This window comes from Physeter macrocephalus, unplaced genomic scaffold, assembly GCF_002837175.3.
Source record: "Physeter macrocephalus isolate SW-GA unplaced genomic scaffold, ASM283717v5 random_1325, whole genome shotgun sequence".
Classification (NCBI taxonomy): domain Eukaryota; kingdom Metazoa; phylum Chordata; class Mammalia; order Artiodactyla; family Physeteridae; genus Physeter; species Physeter macrocephalus.
In genome coordinates, this window is record NW_021147044.1 from 1 (window position 1) to 24679 (window position 24679).

General features: G+C 46.1%; 1 long non-coding RNA gene across 1 annotated transcript; it reads right to left on the reverse strand.

Annotated features, from left to right (window-relative positions):
- Positions 1-2392: 2392 nt before the first annotated feature.
- Positions 2393-23960, reverse strand: LOC114485591 (uncharacterized). The gene is made up of 4 exons (XR_003679004.2): positions 23866-23960; positions 6949-7013; positions 4797-4849; positions 2393-2468 (listed from the first exon to the last, which is right to left on the reverse strand). It is a non-coding gene; the product is annotated as an uncharacterized lncRNA (long non-coding RNA).
- Between the last annotated feature and the right edge of the window lie 719 nt (positions 23961-24679).

A 24679-nucleotide genomic window follows, 5' to 3' on the forward strand; every position in this document is an offset into this window, starting at 1 on the left:
GTGTGGAGAAAAGGGAACTCTCTTGCACTGTTGGTGGGAATGTAAATTGATACAGCCACTATGGAGAACAGTATGGAGGTTCCTTAAAAAACTAAACATAGAACTACCATATGACCCAGCAATCCCACTACTGGGCATATACCCTGAGAAAACCATAATTCAAAAAGAGCCAGAAAGATATATCTGGACGCTTCTTCCTATCTTTTGATTGGTTACTGTTTGGGCAGACACTCATTGTCAATTAGCAACCGATGAGTAAAAGGGGGGTGGGGGATGAAATGACTCATCTTTAAAGAACTTAGAAGAATAATAAAATAGATAGCTAGTGGGAAGCGGCCGCATAGCACAGGGAGATCAGCTCGGTGCTTTGTGACCACCTGGAGGGCTGGGATAGGGAGGGTGGGAGGGAGACGCAAGAGGGAGGAGATATGGGGATATATGTATATGTATAGCTGATTCACTTTGTTATAAAGCAGAGACTAACATACCATTGTAAAGGAATTATACTGCAATAAAGATGTTAAAAAAAAAAAAAAAGAAAGAAAAAGGATATAACTCAGGAACAGCCAGATGGAAGAAAGGTATGGGAAAAGAGCACAGAGCTTCCAGGCCCTATCCCAGCACACCACTCTCCCCACACTTCCAAGTATTCACCGACCCAGATGCTCTCTGAACCCAGTCCTCTTGGGTTTTTATGGAGGCTTCATTATATAGGCTTGATTGATTAAATCATTGACCATCAGCAACTGAACTCCATCTCCAGCCCCTCTCCCCTCTCCCCTAGTGGTGGTGAGATGGGACTGAAAGTTCCAACCCTCTAATCACGTGGTTGGTTCTCCTGGCAACCAGCCTCCAACTTCTGGTGCTTTCCAGAAATCACTACATTAACATAACAAAAGACACCTTTCTGGCTATCACCTTTCTGGCTACTACCTTTCTGGCTATCACCACTTCGGAAATTCCAGGGGTTTTAGGAGCTCAGCACCAGGACTGGGGCAAAGAACAATCATGTGTATTTATTATAAATCACAGTATCACAGTAGACCTAATTCTTGGGCTTAGAAAAGTTAGTGATGCAGCTGGAAAGGGGAAGTGCCAGATTCAGGCCTTGAGAGCCCGTGAACCTTCGCACCAGCCTGCCCAGGGAGTCCGACAGCCCCCTGGACATGGCCCTCGGCGTCGCATGTTGTGATCACTGCCTCACTGGATTATCTTCCCAGGTGGACACGAAGCCACCTGAGGGGTAGAAATCTGTCTGAAATATTTGGAAAGCCTCAGTGTCTGTGACACCAAGTAGGCGTTCGGTTAACTAACTGTTGAACAAATGAGTAATCCAATAAGTACTTACTAAGCACTTACTATGTGTCAGGTGCTGTGGACGTAGTGTGGGCAAAACAGGCTTCTCTCCAGCTGGTCATCCAGTTGAGCAGACAAATGTAATCGATTCATCACACAGACGTGTAGTAATGAGAAACAGAGGTTTATAGAATCTAACAGTACAGAGCAGCGGTCAGCAAAATACAGCCTGAGGCCAAATCCAGGCCTTAACAGAAAGAGTTTGCCAGTCCATGGTACAGAGCAAGGAAAACAGGTCCAGATGGCCAGGGCTGGAGAGCAGTGTGGAGGATTCATATCAGGGGTCTGGAAGGTTTCCCTGAAAAATTACTGAAAGGCTTTAAGAACAAAAAACAGAAAGGCCAGGTCAGGGTGGCAGGAGCAAAGAGCCAGGGGAGAGGTATGGGGCCCTCCAGGCTGCTAAGGATGTGGGCCTTTTTCCCAAAGCAAAGAGAAGCCAGTGGAAGGTTTTCCATGGGGGAGTGACAGGCGGGAATCTACGTTCTGCAGAACCCTCTCAATGCACAGAAGGCAGGACAAGAAGGAAAACGGTGGTGGGTCTACGGCAGCTGTCCTGTGAGCCATGTGGTGACTGGGACAGGGCAACGGCCGGGGAGCTGGAGAGAAGCGAATGGATTTGAGATCCATTCCAGTGCCAGGCTGTTTGTCAGGGGTGAGGAGAGAGGTGACTTATCTTTCTTTTCAGACTTCACGACAGTTGTTTTAAAATATTCACTGACTTTCCCTCTTGAGGTTAAACTTTCTCACAGAATAAGGACAATGATGTGACCTTTCCTACCTGAAGGTGATGCCGCCTTTAGCCAAACACATTGCAAGATGAGACCAAGACTCTGATATTGAGAAGGAACCCTCTAGTGGGGAGAAAACAAAAAAAGTTTTTAAACCCAGCTTCAAAACCGATATAATCGCTAAAGGTGATATAACAGAGAAAGAATAGACTTTGAAGCCCAAGAAACTAGGGTCCAACCTCCAACTCTATCATTCCCGAGACGACTCACCTAGGCTGTCTTACTTGCCCTCTCTGAGCCTCTGTTTTCTTATCTGTAAAGAATTACACCGATGCTCCTCCTGAGGCTGCACTGAGACTAAGAGTCGACACGAACAGAGGGCAGCTGGAACAGTAAGAGACAGTAACTATCATTATCATGATTAAGCAGGATATTCTTTTTAGCCGGAAACCACAGTTACCATGGAAGGAATTAACTTTGTTAATTCTACTATAAAACACAACAGTTTACATAATAAAAGCTGTAATAGTAAGCTCTATTATATAAGAACCGTTAACCTAACATTCAGAAATGGGTTCTCTCTCTCAGGAAATGAAAAGAATAAATATGAAGAAGAGTGATAAAGAACTCCTGACTACATACACCCACACAACCCACACACCCCATACACACACACCTGCATGCACACACTCGCACATACACACCTCCTGGTTCAGGAGATCTAGGATGGGGTACAGAATTGCATTATTAATTAATAAACCTCTCATTCTCATGCAGGTGGACCTTGGGTTCCAAAATGAGAACCCCTGTGCTGACGGAGGCAAGGCCCCATAGTAGGCCCTCAGGAAGAACTGAAGCAAAAAATCAGTTTAATGATCTAATGCCACAAACGTACAGAGAACCTAATGTGTGACGGGAACAGAATGTCTGTGCAAAACACTGAGAAAGAAAAAAATGGAGAAGTTGCCCCCCTGCCCTCCAAGCTCACAACCTCTTTAAACACTTGACCAGGGGCTTCCCTGGTGGTGCAGTGGTTATGAATCTGCCTTCCAATGCAGGGGACTCGGGTTCGATCCCTGGTCGAGTAAATAAGATCCCACATGCCGCGGGGCAACTAAGCCCGCATGCTGCAATTACTGAGCCCGTGCGCCACAACTAGGGAGCCCACACACCACAACAAAGAGCTCACGCGCCACAACAAAAGATCCCACATGCCGCGGGGCAACTAAGCCCGCGTGCTGCAATTACTGAGCCCGTGCGCCCTAGAGCCCATGCGCCACAACTAGGGAGCCCACACACCACAACAAAGAGCTCACGCGCCACAACAAAAGATCCCACATGTCGCAACGAAGATCCCACGTGCTGCAACTAAGACCCGAGGCAGCAAATAAATAAATAAATAAATATTTAAAAATAAAAAAACACTTGACCATGTGTGGTACAAAGCCACACACACACTCAACCAGACAACGAAATCTCCCTGAGCACCTTCTAGATGCTTCTAGGCACTGGGGATACACCCGTGAACAAGACAGCCAAACAACCCTGCCTGCTGTTATGGTATGGGCGACAGAAAGAAACAAAATTAAAAAGCATAATGGACAGTTGTTAGTTGGTGTTATGGAGAAAAACTGAGAAAGAAGAAGCAGAGAGGGTAAGAGTGGGGAGTAGAACTGTAAATCTGCACCAGTTTCAAATAGTCCCCATAGCTCGATTAAAATGTAGCACTACACACACTGCTCATGGCTGGTAAAGTGTCACAAAGAGAAAGGTTCTGGAAGGACAGAGAAGGGAACTGGCTGGGCTGGGTTGGTCAGGGTCAGAGGGTGGGCAACACTCGCAGTCTCCAGGATGAGGTGAATGCTGAGCAAGTGAGTTCCCTTCCCTCCCCTTCCTTTGCGAGAATGTTCCTCCTGCCCCTCCAAGGCTGCAGAGCATGAATTAGCCCTGAATGACTTCACTGGGCATTTCCAGCAAATGCCTGTGTCTCTTACCTTTGCCAAAACATTTGCTTCTCCTGCTAGGCGGTGTTATAAGCTTATGCAGTCATGTCACATCATAAAGGGTCATGAAGGTCAATGGCCATTTTTAGGACTTTTTTTTTTAATTACAGAAGGGACACACGATCACAGTATAAAATATGAAAAAAATATCAGAAAGTATAAAGATTCCCAAGTCTTAACCTCAACATGACCTCTATTCACATTTTGGTATTTTTTTGCCAGAGTTGTTGTTCAACATAGCGAGGATCACCCTGAATCCATATAACTCTGTTTCCTGCTCTTTTTATTTTTACTAAATATATTATTTTTAAATCACTACATTTGCATTTTTCTGCTTAAAACAAATTCTGTATGGACATCAACGTAATGGCTATATAATGTTCCATTCTACCGATGCGCTGTAGTTTATTCACCATTTCCCAATTGTTGAGCATTCAGATTTCTGAGTTTTCCTCATTATTAAATTACCGTGAAAATAACTTCATGTGGAAAGTCATTTCAAGGAATTCACTCAGAGTAGGTTCCTAGAAGGAGGATGACAGGAAGCTGGAAATACTTTAGACAAGTAGTCACTGCATAGATGATCTACAGATCCCCCAAATGCAGTCACTGCCCCACCTGGCTGCAGCGGCAGAATATAGAAGCTGGTCAATCTCTGGCCACCTTTTTGGTCTTTGAGGGTAAAGGGTTTCAGAAGCTACATATTTACCTGCTGTCGGAATCCGAGGCGATCTCCTTTCTCCCTCCAAAGCGGATCTGGCACTGCACGGAAAAAGAAGCTGCTGAGATCAGCTGTCGGGATGGGACATAAAAAACCTCCCCCACAGGACTTCAGGGTCACAGGGGACACAAGGCCAGGAACTCTGGGTGCCAAGTCAGGGTGTCCCCATGCCCTGGGTGTCAGCCCAAGACCTAAGATGGCGGGCACCGCAGCCTTCCAGCTGCCACTTGAAGGAAGCCCTTATCTCCAGCTTGTAGAGAAGTGAGCCTTGCGCAAAGACAACGCTGAGAGGAAAACAGAAGCACACGGCCTCCTGCAGATTATCTAGCAAGCTTCTTCTATCTGTCAGCAGCTGACTGTCAATAACACAGAGCTCTTAACAGGCAGTAATCAAAACTTCCACAAATCTGTGACGATGGGTCCCTTCTGACAGGGCCCAAAGTTGTTATGGCTGGCTGTAAAGTTATGACAGCATAAATCAAGCTTCAAACAAGTCATCTGGTTGTGCTGATCCACAATTCACCCAGGGAGGGTGGAAACAAAAGCCAACTGTTCTTTTTTTTTTTTTAACCGTGCTGAAATGTAGGCAACATAAAATTTACCATTTTAACCATTTTTAGTTATGCAATTCAATTCACTTCACAATATTGTGCAACCATCACCCCTCTCCACTACTCTTTCAAAAGTGTAGAATCTCCACTGTGGGTAGCACGTTTGCAAGATTCCTGAATTTATTATCGTGTGTGTGTGTGTGTGTGTGTGTGTGTGTGTGTGTGTGTGTGTGTGTGTGTGTGTAGACATTTAAATGATACTTTTGTCAAAACTCATGGAACTGCACATTGAAAATTGGTATATTTTATTGTATGCAAATTATACCACAATAAAGTTGATTTTTAAAAGGCATATATACAACACTTTCACCCCCCAAAATAATAATAGCAGGTCTAGGCAGAAGATCCAAGTTATTTCTGTTTAACTGCTACATTTGACGTGGCTTGACTTAACTCTTCATCTTCTTATTTTACTTTCCATTTCTGGAGCAAAGAAAGAAGAAACTAATAATGTGGGTTGTGCATTTATTGTGGAACAGGCGCTGGCCATGGCCCTTTACCCACTTTAACAAATGCAATTCCATCAACAGCCCTACAGAGATCAGTAACCCAATTAAAGAGAAGAAGGACGCTCAGAGAGACTGGATGAGTTGCCCCAGCACATACAGCTGTGAAGAGATGAAGCTGGCCTTCAACCTCAGCTACACCTGAATCTGTGTCCTTCCCACCATACCTGGACGCCTCGAGGCTTGGGAAGATGCTAAATTCTCTGGACTCACGTCGACACTTAAGAGACACTTCCATTAAAGTACATATTTATCTCCCTACATCATGATTACACGCAGATAATTGCCAGTCGCCCCTTCCAAAATGTGAATTCCTAGGGCTGGATCCTAGCTCTGCTGCTTATTAACTATGACGTCAGCAGCAAGTTATCAGACCTGAGCTTCAGTTCTTCAGTTTCTTCATCTGTAAAATGGCAATATTTGCAAGAACTACCCCATGGGGTGGTTGGAAGGATTAGATGTAAAGCACTTAGCAGAGAATCAGGCACGCTATGAATGTGCAAGAAATGATGCCTGTCTGATAGCTGCAAGCAAGCAAACGGATGCCAGCCTCATGTCAAAGCTCGCTTCCACACCCAGCCAAAAGCCAGGCATCAGAAATAGTATCAGCCAAACCAAGCAGAGCCCACCCGCGGGATCCACACAATCCTAAGCACGGCCTCACTTCTGTTCTTGTGCTCACGGGATCCAAACTCCAACCACGACTGCAGCACCCTTAGGAGTTGCCCTAAAATGCAACTGCTTGGAAATGAGGCTTTGAAACCCACTCAATGCCCTTCTCAAGGGGACATCTGTGAAGGATGGGGACGGGTCCTCCAGGGGTCTTCAGGAAGTCAGGACACAGGAGCTCCTTTGTCCCTACCACTGATCACTATCATTTTCTGGGGAAAACAATTAGCATCACCGTTCCCAGATACAAAGCGGGAGGAAGTCTGTGTAGATAGAAGGGCAGAAATTACTTTCTTCATTGATCATCTGACACTATGACCTGACCGCAAAGTCAAACGTGAGCTTTCTTCTTACCTGTTTCACTGCATCCAGCAGTCGCTCCAGCAGAAATTGTCTTTTCATGTCATTGTTCTGTGATCCTAAAATGCAAGGAGGCTTAATTAGTTTTGTCTGACATTCGCTTTCTATTAAGACTCTCTGACATGTAGTGTACAGCTGTGCCCAACTAGCATCAGCCTTCTCTTTAGTAAAATCAATAACAAGACCAGGTATCAACAATCTACATCATTACAATGAAGTTGGACCACTTTCCTGTTACTGCAACCCAGGAAAGCAGCTAAACTAGTGTTCCCCAAATTTGGATGATGTTACTGGAATGGTCTAACTCAGGCTTTCTCGACTTTGGTGTCACTGACATTTGGACCAGATAATTCTCTGTGGCTGCCCTGTGAATTGTTAAGATGTCTGTCAGCATCCCTGGCCTCTACCCACTAGACACCATTAGCGTGCACACACACACACACACACACACACACACACACACACACACACACACACACACACACACACACCCCTAGCTGTGGCAACAAACATGTCTCCAGATACTGCCAAATGTCCTCTGGGGAACACAATTGCCCCCAGTTGAGAACCAATAGTCTAACTTAAAATGTAAATTTCCTAGTACTGCAGGCACTGCTTGTTGGCTGACCTCACCATCATCTCCGACATTATTTTTCCATGAAAAACCTAATTACTCCTGTTCTCAGCCTCTCTTGTAAGGCTGCCCGTAAGAAATTCTAGCTAATGACATGTAAGCAGAGAGCACTGGGAGGGATCTGGGGAAATTAAGCCATCCTTCTAAAAGAACCGATGTTAGGCTTCGTTCCTTCTTCCATCCTTCATGCCTTAATCGTAAACATATCGGGTGGAGCCAGAGCAGCATCTTGCTCCCTTGAGGCAACAAGCCTGCAACGAAGGCCAAGAGAATCACAGAGACACCAGCCCCGATGTCATTTTGCTGCTGAACCAATACTAGAAATCTCATACCTCTCACACAACAAACAGCTGCATTTGTTCAAGCACTGTACATTGACTGGGCTGTTACTTACAGCCAAAAGCATTCTCAACTGATACACATGGCATACACCAAACTCCCACTTAGGAGGGTGTGGGGTAAGGACACTTCAAAGGCCCAGGCAGACCACTGTCAGAACCACATCTGATGCTCCACAAGAGACCCAGTGACTCCAATCAACAGAGACACAGCTACGTATTATGATGCACCAGACACAGAACACAGTTGTTTCAAAGGAGACCCAAATTTAGAGTTTGTACAAGGGCAGAAGCTCCACACTGCAGGCCTTGAATTGCCACTGAGCTGCTTCTCTCTTGGGCAACTCAGCCTGGGCTTCACCAGGGAGTACCAGCAGGGCATCACCTCAGAGATGGTCAGTGATTCGTGTAAGTCATGCCAGGGCCACCCGGTTGCTAACATCTGTAACCGTGTGGTGAGCACTTCCTGCATGCCAGGCACAAAACTGAGTCCTCTGAATGCTCTGTGCCCTGTAATTTTCACGACCACCCTACCAGCCAGGTATTAGGATCCCTGAATCGCAGATGGGGAAACTGAAGCTCAGAAAAGACAAGCAATTACATGCAGTGACCCACTCGGTAATTATTTAACTTCTACCGTGTGCCAGGCAATGTTCTAAGTGCTGGGGACACAGGAGTTAAATGGTATAAAAGAACCACCTTCTCATGGAGCGAAAATTCTCTTAGGAAGAAACAAATAGCTCCTAAGTAAACTAATAAAGATGATGTTAGAGAGTCATACTAGAAAGAAAAACTAAATGGGGTGATGAGACAGGGAGGAAGCAAGAGGGCCACGTCAGCCAGGGCAGTCAGGGAAGGCCTCTCTGCACACGTAGTATCTGAGCTGAGCCCTTTATAACAAGAAGGAGCAGCCATGGAAAGATATGGAAGACCAGCATTCCAGGCAGAGCAAATGGCCAGGGAAGACAGGAAAGAACAGCTTGGCTTCTGGTCTTCCAGGACCCAAAGGAAGCCTCTTATGACCTGAGCAAAAAGCAGAAAAGGGGAAGCAAAGACAGACAGGCAGGGGCCGGTAACAAAGGTCTTGTGGACCATGATAATGGGTTTAGGTTTTGTTCTGTATTTGAATACTAATAGTTGGAACCGCTGGACATCCCTGGTGGTGCAGTGGTTAAGAATCCGCCTGCCCATGCAGGGGACACGGGTTCGAGCCCTGGTCCGGGAAGATCCCACATGCTGCAGAGCAGCTAGGCCCGGGCACTACAACTACTGAGCCTGCTCTCTAGGGCCCGCAAGTCACAGCTACTGAGCCCATGCACCACAACTACTGAAGCCTGCACGCCTAGAGCCCATGCTCCACAACAAGAGAAGCCACCGCAGTGAGAAGCCTGTCGACACAACTAGAGAAAGCCCGCACACAGCAACGAAGACCCAACGCAGCCAAAAATAAATAAGTAAAATAAATAAAAATTTTTTTAAAAAAGAAATATTCCAATGAATGAAACATACCAAATGTCAGTAATAAGCAAGACACATTCCTTTGGGGAAACTGTTAAAAAAAAAAAAAAAAAAAAGTGCACTTGAAAAAGACAGTCCTGACCCCTGAAAAGGCACCTGTGGCCATCCCAGGCCTGACCGGGGATGAGGAGAAGGGGGTCTCGAAGGGCAGAGGGCGCACAGGCGGCCTTGGGAGCATTCGCCGACGGCAGGAGGCGCCCAGGAGGCCCATGGCCATGAGGAACAGCGGAAGGAGCGCTAGTGGGAAGTCACAAGGCATCAGGAGTTCTCATCCCGGCCGGGCTGCCTGCTGGTCACGTGACACGGACAGTCACTTCCCTTCTCGCGGCACTGGTTTCTGCATGGGATCACACCCTCCTAGCTCTGCAGTCTGCGAGTGTGGGGTGTCTGTGGAGACAGGCAGGCAGGCAGAGCAATCGATGCTACCGGGCTCTTTCCTACCTTCTCCCAGGGACCAGGAGGAGAATACAGGACCCCTCCCAGGACAAGAAGAATCTTCCAGCCTCAACGGCTGCAACCACCCGAGACGAGCAGGGAGCCAGTGCCCACCTGCTGAGCCTCAACTGTGGGCTAAGCCATTAACTGACTGGCATCTAATCCTTGACAAAGAAGGAAAGGTGGCTCCACTCAACAGAGCACTGGGGCTGAGAGGAAAAGACCTTCACCCATGGAAGTGCTTAAGGAAGGCTTCAATTTCAAGTCCACTGGCTCGGCCATCTGTGAAATTTGCTCACCCTCAACCCCTGTAACAAACCTGCAGTGACAGCCCCACTGCCAGTTCAGGATTTCTGTATGAAACCCCAGCCTTTCTGCTTCCTTCCTTCTGTAAGGCTAGCCCTGAGTCAACACTATCAACCAGATGAGCCAGAATAGGCATTTTTTTTTTAATTGGAGTATAGTTGATTTACAATATTGTGTTAGTTTCAGGTATACAGCAAAGTGATTCACAGAACAGGTTTCCATCAAAATGAAAATACAGCACCATCAAAATGAAAACAGAAAGGCACCCCAGGGAATACACCCAGGGTCCACAAACCTGTCAGAGAAATGCAGTGATCTCCTGAGGCTCTAACTTAGAAATCACCTGCGTTTGAAAATCAGTCACCTGGTTCAGGTGCATCGCTGTTGTCTTTCATGTTTAGAATCCTTAAGATCCTACACTAATGTTTCCCACAAATCTCCAGCCTTCAGTGACCTCCTGGGGAGAGAGAGCAGGGATTCAGAGTAAGACAGGGCAGGTTCGAATCCTACATCATCAGCTATGTGACCAAGGACAAGTTACTTAACCCCTCTGCACCTCCTACAGCTTTTTTTTTTTTTTTTTTTTTTTGCTGCATTGGGTCTTTGTTGCCGTGCGTGGGCTTTCTCTAGTTGCGGCGCGCAGGCTTCTCACTGCGGCAGCTTCCCTTGTTGCGAAGCACGGGCTCTCGGCGCATGGGCTTCAGTAGTTGTGGCTCGCGGGCCCTAGAGTGCAGGCTCAGTAGTTGTGGCGCACAGGCTTAGTTGCTTTGCGGAATGTGGGATCAAACCCATGTCCCCTGCATTGGCAGATGGATTCTTAACCGCTGCACCACCAGGGAAGTCCCCTCCTACAGCTATTAATGACTGAATGGATACCATGCACCTAGAACAGTGCCTGGTATACACCAAACACTTTATACATATTAACTATTATTGCTGTTGTTGTGGGCAACCCTATACCTCTGGCTCTAACAAGTACTTTGATCAGGCTTCCTGCTCTCCAGAGCACAGGCAAAGCAATCCAATCCTGGCCTCTGTGTTCACTGCCCTGGGGGAGTATAAAGGTGAAAAAGCTTCTCTGCCATGTGAGGAGGGGAAAACCAGCAAGATGCCCCCAGGCACTCTACATATATCCCTTCTCCAATCCCTGCCACAACCCAGGAGGTCAAGGTAGTCATGGTGCCCGTCCACAGAGGGGTTAGGTCACTTGGGCAAGGCTGCACACACACACACACACAACGGTATTTCCCTGCCTCTCTACGCAGTGGCAGAGGGAAAGTCATTTCTCTGCTCGAAGGCCAATCCTTGCAATGCACTCAGCGGGCATAATGGAGAAAAGAAAAAGACGGTAAGGTTCTTTGGGTGCCCACTGCAGGCCAGGAATTCTGCCCGAGGTCAGGCAGCAAAGCAGTGCTGAGACCCTGATCTACCTGACCTCTTCCACAGCACACTGCTGGCCTGCTGGGAGCCAGGGAAGCCTGACTAAAAAAGTGGGAACTTGAACTGCACTTAAAAAAACAGGAAGAACTAGAATACAGAATAGGTAAAGCCGTAAAGATAGAACGCTACTGCTTAATAAGTACAGGGTGTCCTCTGGGGGTGATGAGAGTGCTTTGTAACTAGATAGACATGGTGGTTGCACATTACAAATGTACTAAATTGCCACTGAACTGTTCACTTTTAAATGGTTGTTTTTATAACTGTTAAATTTCTAACTTAACAGTTGTTAATTGTCTAACTGTATTAAAAGCATACATGGTTTCACATTATCTGAAATTCACCTCCATAAGAAAATACTTTATGGAAAGGACTGCAACAGGTAGATTAGAGCACATTCTAAGCCAAAGAAGCCACCACAGCAGGAGTGCCCTAGGGGTGGGACAAGACTTCAGATAGTGCCCAAACCCCACACTGAAACACAGGGAAGAAAAGCCAAGCTCACTTCTCTCTCATGTTTCTGATTACACTGAGGGGAGTGCCTGTCTGAGGCTAGTAAGTCCTTAACTTCTGCATCAGTCAGGCTCCTAACAGGAAACAGCAGGCACTCTCAAATAAGGAGACTTCAAGGAGGTTTACTTATAAGGGGCCCTACAGAGAAGTGGTGGCGAGAAGCGATTCTCAACCAGGATTTCACGCCTCCCCCACCAAAAAACAGGGCATTTGGCAATGTCTAGAGACATTTTTGGCACAACTAGTAGGCTGCTCCTGGCATCTACTACAGTGTACAGGACAGCCCCACACAACAATCATCCAACCCAAATGTCAATAGTGCCACAATTGGGAAATTCTGCCCTAACTTAAGTTTGATTGTCCCATTTCACAGATGATGAAACTGAGGCTCCGAGAAGTTAAAAAACTTAAACCTCTACTTGTGCTCTGAACCCCAGCTCCTCTCACCTGCTCAAGGACATACTCCAGCAACAGTCCCTCTTTTTCCCACATCGTCAATTCTTTCTTCTCATCTATGCAATTCCTACAGCATACGGGGATGTCATAATACCTCCCCCCAGTTTAATAAAAGCCGTGCCTTGCTCCCACGTGCCGCTCCAGCCTCCACCTCATTTCTCTGCTGCCCTGTCCAGCACAGCTCTTCCTTCACGAGAGAGGCCAGGCCCTCTGTGAGGGCCACCCCTTCCACAATGGCTGTTCCCAACTCTGGCCAAAGGCCCTTTTGTTCCCATCTCCTCCTGCACCGAATTATCTACACAGGGGCCATAACATCTGGAACACAACAAATGACTTACTGACATTATATAACAAACACATGATGCATTCAATGATATTATATGATTTGTTCAATGCACCCTGCAAAACTGCAATTAACATGGCATTTTTATGGAGCCCTGTAAGCATGTGGAGCGTTGTCTCAGATGATTTGTGTTTCTGGTTCCCCTCCTCACAGAAGGAACTCAACAACTGTTGGATCAAGACTCCGGGGTTCGGTTCTGTAGTCCCTCAAGCGGCTGCTTTAAATGGAGAGGACCAGAATGCCCTCGTGCACGCAATGCACATTGCATGAGTGAAGCTCTAGTTTTGTCTGCATTAGCACATGAACAGATAAAATGCACAATCATTCACCCCCAAAGTCAGGGCACTGGGTCCCAGTATTGTGGGGTAAAGTGGCACAGCTGGAGGAGGACAAAAGGACAGACTTTCCTTCACCACACAATGGAAAGAGGCAGACTCTGCTTGGAGGCAGATGGGCTCGGGCCATCCAAGTGGACTTGTGATGCCTAAGAACAAAGACTGGGTCAACAGTGGACTCATAAATGGGCAAAGAATTCCCTATAGAGCAGAGGTCGGCAAATATTTTCTGTAAAGAGCAAAATGGTAAATATTTTTGGCTTTTCAAGCCAGATGGTCCCTGTCACAGCTACTCAATCAGAGTACAAAAGCAGCCAGAGACAATAGCAAGAATGGGTGTGGCTGGGTTCCAATAAAGCTTTATTTACAAAACAGGTGGCCAGCCCAGTTTGCCAATCTTTGCTGCAGAAAATAAAAAGAAAAACTGCAGTGTGCAACTACTTTGAAGAGAAAGTGTATCTTCCCTCATGGTTGGAGAAATGCAAATTATAAACTTACCAAATCAACCACCACATGTTACCACTGTATAACTACTAAATTCACCAAGAAACATTTAAACTGAAATTCCTCATTGCTGGTAAAGCTCCGGGGAAACACAACGGTCAGAATGGCCATCATCAAAAAGTCTACAAATAACAAATGCTGGAGAGGGTGTGGAGAAAAGGGAACTCTCCTACACTGTTGGTGGGAATGTAAATTGATGCAGCCACTATGGAGAACAGTACGGAGGGTCCCTAAAAAACTAAAAATGGAGTTGCCATATGATCCAGCAAGCCCACTCCTAGGCACATATTGGGAGAAAACTCTCATTTGAAAAGATACACGCACCCCTATGTTCACAGTAGCACTATTTACAATAGCCAAAACATTCAAGCAGCCTAAATGTCCATCGACAGATGAATGGATAAAGAAGATGTGGTTGGGCTTCCCTGGTGGCGCAGTGGTTGCGCGTCCGCCTGCCGATGCAGGGGACAAGGGTTCGCGCCCCGGTCTGGGAGGATCCCACATGCCGCGGAGTGGCTGGGTCCGTGAGCCATGGCCGCTGAGCCTGCGCGTCCGGTCAGCCATAAAGAAGAATGAAATATTGGCATTTGCAGCAACATGGATAAATTTAGAGATTATCATATTAAGTGAAATAAATCAGACAGAGAAAGACAAATATCATATGTTATCACTTATATGTGGAATCTAAAAAATAAATGATACAAATGAACTTATTTACAAAACAGAACCAGACTCACAGACATAGAAAACAAACTTATGGTTACCAAAGGGGAAAGAGGGGGAGGGATAAATTAGAAGTTTGGAATTAACAGATATACACTACTACATATAAAGTAGATAACAAGGACCTACTGTATAGCACAGGGAACTATATATTCAATATCTTATAATAACCTATGATGAAAAAGAATCTTAAAAAGAATACATATATAACAGAATAATTTTGCTGTACATCTGAAACTAACACAACATTGTAAATCAACTATACTTCAATTTTTTTAAAAAATGAAATTCCCCATTGCTCATAAAGCTCCAGGGATACAGGAATGCACCACTGGTAATGAGTACCAGTGCAGAGTCCTGGAAAGCAATGAGCAGGGAATACCAAAAACTACAAGAACATCAAAGCACCTTCCTGACTCCTGGGAAACTAAGCTAAGGAGGAATGGGCCGGGGTGCGGAGGTGGGGATTATGAGAAAAGTAATAAGTATCTTCTTTACCAGTCTCTCTGTCTTCCAGGTACTGAGTAAGGCATTGTACATTCATCACTCACTTTCACTTCCATTTTCTGATGAGGGAATTAAGAGTCTTGGAGAAGTTCAACAACTTGCTCAGGGTCTTCAAACGGGAGTTAAATCCAGGATTGCCTGAGGGCAAGGTGTTTTTCCACTGCAACATGATGCCTGCCTAAACATGGTTTCAGGGGTGCAGATTTTTCCCACAGCGTTCTAGAACTGGGGTCAGCAAACTACAGCCCGCAAACTGCAGATTTTCTAAATAAAGTTTTATTGGAACACAGCCACGGGCTTTCACTTGCGTATTGCCCATGCTGCTTTTATACCACAGGGATGAGTAGTTGGGATGGAGACTAGATGGCCCACAAAGCAGAAAATATTTACTATCTGGCCCTTTACAGAAAACGTTTGCCAACTCCATCCTAGAACATCATAAACGGAATTTACTTTCTTTTCCTACAATGGGAGGAAGGTTAAATAACTGCAGCATGTCAATTTAGTGGAATGTTACGCAGCATTTTTAAATAATTGTGAAGAGAAGGAACATGGGTAAATGCTATAATAAGTGAAAACACTAATTCAAGTGTAGACTCAATGCAATTAGGTAAAATGCATATGCTTTGAACATAGAAGTGGAATACCTAAAAATCTAAATATTTAATATGTTAGAAAGGTATATTTATAAGTATATTGTTTTCACAATAGTCTTTAATGTCATTTGGGGGTTTTGCTTTTTTTTTTAAGGTGGAGGAGGAAAGAGCAGATTCCAAACTATGCAGACACAGGCAAGGAGAAACGGGGTGCCAGTGGGCAGGTTTCCCCCCTCGTGGGAAGCTGGGGAGCACAGGTCTCTGAGGGCTTCTGGATGGGTGAGCAGAAGTCAGGGCTGGGAAAGGGTCCTCACTCCCCCTGGAGGCCTCAGGCTGCTCCTCCCACAGCCTTTCCCACCTCAGCAAAAAGCATCCTCACCTGTCCAGCTGCTCAGGAGTCACCCTCGCCTCCCTCAGGTCTCTGCTGAGACATCAAGTTCCCTGCGAGGTCTTCCTTGACCACCCCCCACCAAATGACAAGAGCCCTCCCTCCCCCTTCAGTTCATCCTCCATCCAGACAACAAGTGGGACAGACGCCACCCTTGGGCTCTGGACTGGGCATATGATCCAGGCATGGGCAGCCAGAGCCACGGTGATGGCTTGGTTCCAGGATGGCCGCAAGGCCAGCCAGACCACTATAAGTCAGCCCCAGGACTTCTGCCGGAGCAACTGGAAAAGGCCTGCCCGCTTGGGTGTTGCTACATTGTAGGATGTGACCCAAGAGCTGCTAGTGGCCGCCTTGCCTCCATGGAGGGGAGGCTGCCTGAGGGTGAAGCCAACAGAGAGGAAAGTATTGCGAGTAGCGAGCCAGACAGAAACGTGGTCCTGATGACTCTTTAAGCACCAGCTGAGGCTGAAGCCAGGCTATCCCTAGACCTTTCCAGCACAAGATGCTTTAAACTCCCATTGTGCTGGACTCAGCTTCCGCCACATGCAACTGAAAAGAGTCCTGGGGAATTCCCTGGCGATCCAGTGGTTAGGACTCGGTGCTTTCACTGCTGGGGCCCGTGTTTGATCCCTGGTTGGGAAACTAAGGTCCCACAAGCCGCGCTGCGGCCGGGAGTGTGGGAGGAAGAGTCCTGGTTAACGTACCCATTACTCTTAACACTTTGGGTACATTCTTTCAATTCCCTTCAACAAACACCGACAGTACAGCCCTCTGCTAAGAAGATGCGCCAAACTGTCATCCAACAAATGACTGCTGAATGTTGAACCCTGAATTTCTGGCCAGGCTCTGCTGCTACCAGTGCCTCACTCTCACTGGTAGCATTTTTTGCGTTGGGTCTTCGTTGCTTCGCGCGCAAGGGGTTCCTCTTGCTGAATGTTGTTGAACCCTGAATTTCTGGCCAGGCTCTGCTGCTACCAGTGCCTCACTCTCACTGGTAGCATTTTTTGCGTTGGGTCTTCGTTGCGTCGAACCATCCAACAAATGACTGCTGAATGTTGTTGAACCCTGAATTTCTGGCCAGGCTCTGCTGCTACCAGTGCCTCACTCTCACTGGTAGCATTTTTTGCGTTGGGTCTTCGTTGCTTCGAACCATCCAACAAATGACTGCTGAATGTTGTTGAACCCTGAATTTCTGGCCAGGCTCTGCTGCTACCAGTGCCTCACTCTCACTGGTAGCATTTTTTGCGTTGGGTCTTCGTTGCTTCGCGCGCAAGGGGTTCCTCTAGTTGCGGCAAGCGGGGGCTACTCTTCATTGCAGTGTGCAGGCTTCTCACTGCGGTGGCTTCTCTTGTTGCGGAGCACGGGCTCTAGGCACGCGGGCTTCAGTAGCTGTGGCATGCAGGCTCAGTAGCTGTGGTGCACAGGCTTAGTTGCTCCGCGGCATGTGGGATCTTCCCGGACCAGGGATCAAACCCATGTCCCCCGTATTGGCAAGTGGATTCTTAACCACTGCGCCACCAGGGAAGCCCCTCACTGGTAGCATTTTAAACAAGTGCAATTGCTTCGGCGGAAAGAGCAATCAAGAACCATCAACACTTTCATGTTAACACTACTTCAGGGAAATCATCCTAAAGACATCATCAAAAGGAAGAAAAACTACCTTGAACAAAAATGTTCACTGCATCATTATGTATAATAGGAACAAAAAGGAAAAAAAGGGGAGGGATAAGTTTCCACAAGTAAAGTCAGTAATTTAAAAGTTATGCCATATGTGTAATGATGGATTACTGATGGATTATGAAGTCCATAAAAGTGATCAACATGAAGACCATGTAGCAATATGATAAAGTTTTATCCAGAAATATTAACGGTAAAAGCAAAATGTGAATTTATATGCTAGTGATAAAATTACTTCAGCCTATGTCAACATTTCTCAAGCTTTTTCTCATTCTCTGTCAGGATCCTTTTTAGACATTTTTTCCTTAATCACCCCCGCCATGAAATTTTAATACCACAGATATATCGTACATCATGCATATCTGTGCTTTAGACACAAGAATAGATGTCTCTCCCCAACAGGGGTGATATCACCCCGTTGAGAATGCATGGCCTGTATGCAGGCAAGACGGTAGCAGGACGGGAGGTGCTTTATCTGGGATTATGTTCACATTGCCAGAATTTAGAGAATTTAGTTCCAAAATTTAAGACCTCTGAGCATTTGACTTCCTGTTGGTCACCCAGGCAGAGCCATGCAACCAGGAAGCGGGAGACTGGAGATCAGTGGAACTGAGTCCACTGCCACTTGCTCACAAGAGAGGCAGGCAGTCAGATGTTTGTTGACAGTGGAACAGTTTCTTCTTACAATCTGCCATAACAGATCAGCCCAGTGCCTTCATTGCAGGGGAAAAAGGTGATATCATCACTTTTTCTGCTTTGAATGACCACAGCTATTCTTTTTTCCGTTCACTCATTTCAGCTGATTATTTTTTTAACCATTTTCTAAACTGAAGTATAGTTAATTTACAGTGTTGTGTTTCAGGTATACAGCAAAGTGATTTGGCATATATATATATATATATATATATATATCCTTTTTCAGATTCTTTTCCATTATAGCTTATTATAAGATATTGAATATACTTCCCTATGCTATGCAGTAGGTCCTTGTTGTTTACCTGTTTTATATATAGTAGTGTATATGTTATTCCCAAACTCCTAATTTATCTCCCCCTCTACCATCAGCTGATCCTTTCTTGATTCCAAATACAAGCCACTGCTGGAGATGACACAGTCAATGCCAAAGAGAAAATCATAACCTTCAACATTCCAGAAAAATAAGAAAAAAGCTGCCAAAATGAACCTAAAGATCAGACAAGACACAGCAGTAAATTACCCACTAAGCCCCCAACTCTGGTGTTTCAGGCCCTTAGAGCTTGTCTGCTTCACTCATTATTTGACCTCTCTGGGTCTGGCTTTCCCCAGGCCTTGAAATGAGGGTTTCAGGGTCTTTCTAACTTAAGAAGGATCCATGACAGAGTAATTATTGATGGAAATGAGCATCAAGTAGCTTCAACTATAAAGTCTTACCAAAGACAGTGCTTGAGAGTCCTAATGACTTTCTGACCCTACAAGTTCTACTCTCCCCAGTAAGAGCAAAAGCATTATCTGAAAATCAGAATTCCTTAGCTAGTAGAGGCTGATAATTAAGTATTCCTACCTACTGAATTCTTTAAAGAGAAACAAGTAAATCATCACACTATCACACTGAAACAACGACCCACATCCGGCAGGTATCCACCCTCCTAGCAATTTGTTTACTTCTACACACATACATGAATCCATAAACACTGTTTTATGTGCATGTTTTGATGTGCATCAAGGGATATATTTTAAATATAATTCTGTACCTTGCTTACTTTTAGAGAACATTAATGTTGAGATGTAGCCACAGTGATGTGTATAAATCCAATTTATTCCTTTTAACGTCTTTGAGGTTTTCCATCATGTGACCATACCACATATATTTGTCCACTCCCCTATTAACGGTCATCTTAGTTGTTCCTGGCCCCATGATGCCCATTTATCTTGTGCATGCATTACCTAACCGTTCCACTTCCTGGTTATTTGCACTTAATGTATTTGGCCTTGTACCCATCTGACCTCTGCCTCCACTCCAATATTTTCAGCTGCAAGACACAACAGACTCTAATTGCCAATTTATAGGCTACGCGAGAAACTGAGAAACATGTCAAACTACACCAAAGGATTCCATCAGCAAAATCCCACAAAGAAACCTAACAGGATAAACTGTTTCCTTCAAAAAAAATGGCAAGGGGGCAAAAAAAACAAGAGAGATGAAAGGGGAACCCATAGTTTAAAAAAAGACTTTGTGTTTCAAAGGATACCATCAAGAAAGTGAAAAACAACACACAGAACAGGAGAAAATTTTTTGTAAAGATATCTGATAAGGGACGTGTAGCCAGAAATTATATAGCATTCTTACAGCTCAACAATAAAAACAACCCAATTTTTTAAAAAAATGGACAAAGAATCTGAACAGACATTTCTCCAGAGAAAATATACAAATGGCCAACAAGCACATGAAAAAATGCTCAATATCATTACTCATTAGGGAAATGCAAATCAAAGCCACAAAGAGATACCACTTTACACTCACTAGAATGGTTATTATCAAAAAGACTATTGGTAAGGATGGGAAGAAACCAGAACCCTTTTACAGTGCTGTAAATGATGCAGGAATGGAAAATGATGCAGCTGCTTTGGAAAACAGTCTGACAGCTCTTCAAACACACTCAGCAATTCTGCTCTTAGATATCTGTCCAAGAGAAATGAAAACATATTATCCACACAAAAATTTGTATGTGAATGTTCACAGCAGCGTTATTCATAATAGCCAAAAAGTGGAAACAAGTCAATGTCTGTCAAATGATGAATGAATAAACAAAATGTGGAATATCCATACAACAGAATATTACTCAGTCACAAAAAGGAATGAAGTACAGATATATGCTACAACATGATGAATCTTAAAAACATGACACTTAGTGAAAAGAGACACAAAAGGTCACATATTGTATGATTTGATTTATATGAAATATCCAGAATAGGCAAATCCATAGAGAGAGAAAGTAGATTAGTGCTTGCCTGGGGCTGAAGGAACAGAAAATGAAGAACAGCTATTAATGGGTATGAAGTTTCTTTTTTTGGAGTAATGAAAATGTTCTAAAATTTATTATAGTGATGTTTGTACAATTCTGTAAATATGTTAAACATTTTTTTTTAAAAACTTGAAAAGAGAGAAAGAGACCTAAAAAAATTAAAAGACAAACCAATCTGCATTGTTTAAACCATATTTAATATGACCTTGACTTTTAAAAATACACTATAGGGAATTCCCTGGCAGTCCAGTGGTTAGGACTCAGTGCTTTCACTGCCAGGGCCTGGGTCCAATCCCTGGTCGGGGAACTAAGATGCTGCAAGCCACGCGGCGTGGCCAAAATAAAAATACACTATAAAATAAAATTATAAGGTAATCATGGAAATTTAACATTGAATATCTGATATTAATGAATTACTGCTTATTTCCTATAGGTATGATAATGGAATTGAGTTAGGCTTTTTTAAAAAGGAGTCCCTATATCTTAGAGAGAAATATTTTTTTATAAATTTACAGATGAAATGATATAGGACTTCCCTGGTGGCGCAGTGGTTAAGAATCCACCTGCCAGTGCAGGGGACATGGGTTCAATCCCTGGTCTGGGGAGATCCCACATGCTGCAGAGCAACTAAGCCCGTGCACCACAGGTGCTGAGCCTGAGCTCTAGGGCCCACAAGCCACAACTACTGAGCCCGCGTGCCACAACTACTGAAGCCCATGTGCCCTAGAGCCTGTGCACCACAACTACTGAGCCCACGTGCCACAACTACTGAAGTCTGCGTGCTGCAACTATTGAGCCTGTGTGCTGCAACTACTGAAGCCTGCGGGCCTAGAGCCCGTGCTCCACAAGAGAAGCCACCGCAATGAGAAGCCCGCGCACCGCAATGAAAAGTAGCCCCCGCTTACTGCAACTAAAGCCCGTGCACAGCAACGAAGACCCAACGCAGCCAAAAAATAAGAAGAAGAAATGATAGGATTTGCTGGGTGTCTAGGATTTGCTTTAAAATAAACTGGGGAGAGAGGTAGGAAGTAGACAGGTATATGGGTGAAGTGTCATGAGTTGGTAATTGTTCATTAAACTATTTTCTCCACTTTTTTTTTTTTTGCTTGAAATTTTCTTTAAACAAAAAAAAGCAAAAGAGTAAATATTTCCATGCCACATTATTTTATGTGCCAATTATTAATCCCATAGGTGGAAAATACTTTGGACTTCCCCTTCCAATCCTCAGCAACCACTTCTTCTGCCTCAATTACAATCTTTCCAAAAGAAGTCTTTCATCCTTCATGGTTTTTCCTAAAAAAGCCATGTGCTGGTTTCCTTCTGTAATTTGTTTAACCTTAGACCTAATGGGGTTTTTTAACTGAATTTTAAAACTTCCTTAGTTTTGATATTAAGTTGCTCCTTAAAGTATACATTGGTCGGGTTCCCTTGGCTTGTCAATTTCACTTGCTCCCAATGAAGACAGTAGAGAGAAAGGTCCAGAACTGTGAGCTCAAGGCAGAGACTCCACGGTCACATTAAAGAGTTTCTCAGGGAGTTCTTAGCCCCAGCCCTTGTCCCAGAGCTGGGCCAGAAAACAACCCCACCTGAACCCCACAGGGGTCCTAACAGAAACAACAATAGCAGCTCTCAAATTCCTGACTACATACCATGTAAGGGGCACAGTACCAATCGCTTTACGTGAGTAACGTTAGTCATTGCAACAAGCCTAGGATACAGGTACTATTATTTATCCTCATTTTGCTGAGACTTCCAGAATGGCAGAGCAACTTACTCTAAATCACACAGGTTTATGTGGCAGAGCAAGTATTTGAACCCAAGCTGTCTGCCCCCAAGGTCTGCACTTATTCCAGGCTGTATTACCTCCTGGGTGGAAACCAGTTCATTGCATCTTTGTTGTGGTATCACTAATGTTCAAGGATCAGAAACTCTAGTGAGGCCAAAAATCATCTGACAACAGACGCTGGACTATCGCCCAGGAAAACCCCCCTCCCCAGCGCCCGCATTAGGACCATCAATTTCACAAATCTTGCTCATGAATAGCAAAACAAAAGGCACCTAAGTTATGGAAAATGATCCACAGAGTTAACTTAAAAGTTAAAGATGAAGAGAGACACATGGCCTTCAGCTTGCCCTGCCTCGACCTCCAGAAATGCCTGAGTCCAAGGCCAGGGCCAACTGGACTGGTTGCAAGGATTCTGTAGAGGCTATTCCACAGTGAGGGGAAAACAGGCAGAAGGAGGGTAGGCGGGTCCTCCTAAGTAAATCCAGATCCCAGTCAGGGCAGCTGCGAGGCTTCCCTGAGTCACTCCCATCTCTACATACTACACCCAGGAATGACTTAGCACCAAAACACCAACGGATCTCATGAGTGGAAAGGGCTGAGAACACGCGTCCAAGTCTAGGGACTAAACTTCAGAAACAGCAAGCTGTCCACACATAACTCAAGCCTCCCACCAAAACCACCCCGCTCCCCAGTGGGAGGGACAGCGCCGGACTGGGAAGGGCAGAGGTCCCCAAATGAGCTCAGCATTGGACAAGAGGGGAAGGGCTGCTGGGCAGGACTAGGGAGACCTCAAATGAGCTAGGAAAAGAAATGGAAGGAGCTGTAGTATGAAAAAATAACCAAAATACAAGAAGCAGAACCAGAGAGGGAAAATGAGGAGAACCAAGCGTCGTCTGAAACCGAGAACTAGCGGGGGACACAAGGCTCAGGGGGCAGCAAACTAAGAATGAGACACTCTTTGCCTGTGTGTAGATCGGAGTGACTGGGGACAGGGGCCTGGGTAGCGGGAATGACTGGGGAGCAGGGGGACCAGTAACTGGAACTGGGACTCAGGGAGTCTAGGAGTTAGGAGGGACTGAGACACAGGAGGTCTGAGAACTGGGGATCGGTAACTGGACTAGGGGGTCGGAGGACTGGGAGGGACTGGGGGATCTGGGGGACAGGTTGGACAGGAGCTGGTTGTAAGTGATGGACAGGAGTCAGGGGACTAGGAGTGCCTGGACCCGGGACGCCAGAAAAGTGCAGGTGACCAGAAGCCAGGAACTGGGCGTACATGAGGGTCAGGAAACTGGGAGCGATGGGACGGGGTCCGCGAGCGAGCGGGACGCGGGGATTCGGGGGCCGGAGTGTGAAGCTGGTGCGGCGGGAGCCGGGGCGGCTGGGGCGGGTGACAGCGGCCAGGCCGCCACTCACCACTCATGGTGCCGCTCCCCGGACCGGTGCCTGCTGTGCCGCCTCCACTGCCGCCACTGCCGCTGCCGCCTTCCAGACAGGCCAGGAGACGGGGCGCCCCGCCCCGCCTGCAGCCCCGCCCCGGAAGTAGAGCCCAGCCGGCGCGGCCCCGCCCCCCGACCCGGAACGTAAACACTCGCGCCGGGCGGCAGAGTTGAGGCGGTGCTCGCTGCGCCGAGGCTGCTGGGCGCCCGGGGCAGACCGGAGACCCCCGCAGCGACGCCTCGCGATTCGCAAGGCGGGAACCGGAAGGGACGCCTCACCGCCATCCTGGGCTCACACGTCTGTCGGGGAGCCATACGGGACGGTGGCCACGAGAAATGGGACGACGCTGTTCCAGAGAGCGCTAGAAGCGGAACGGGGAAATTTAAAAAGAGGAATGGGCCAAAGCGTGGGGACAGGGGAGGTGGGCAGTCCCGGGGGGCCACTCTCTGGAGACGACTTTAGAGACCTGGATGGTAAGAGGGAGACGGCCCGGGAAGATCGACGGGAAGGGTGTTCCAGAAGGAGGGGTTGACTGGAGTGAAAGGGTGAGCGAGAAAACGGTGTGAGAGAGGAGACTGAAGAGGTGGGTGGAGGGCCCTGCAGGCCACGGTGAATGGGTTGGACTTTCCTGCCTAACTCTAAGGAGATAGGGGAATGCGAAATCATTACAAGAATTTAAGCAGGGGAGTGACGCAATGTGAATTTTAAGGTGATTCCTCTTCCTGGGTTGAGAATGAATTGTAGTGGGGCAGGGTGAAGGGTCAGCTGGTTAGGGGGCCACTGCAATTGT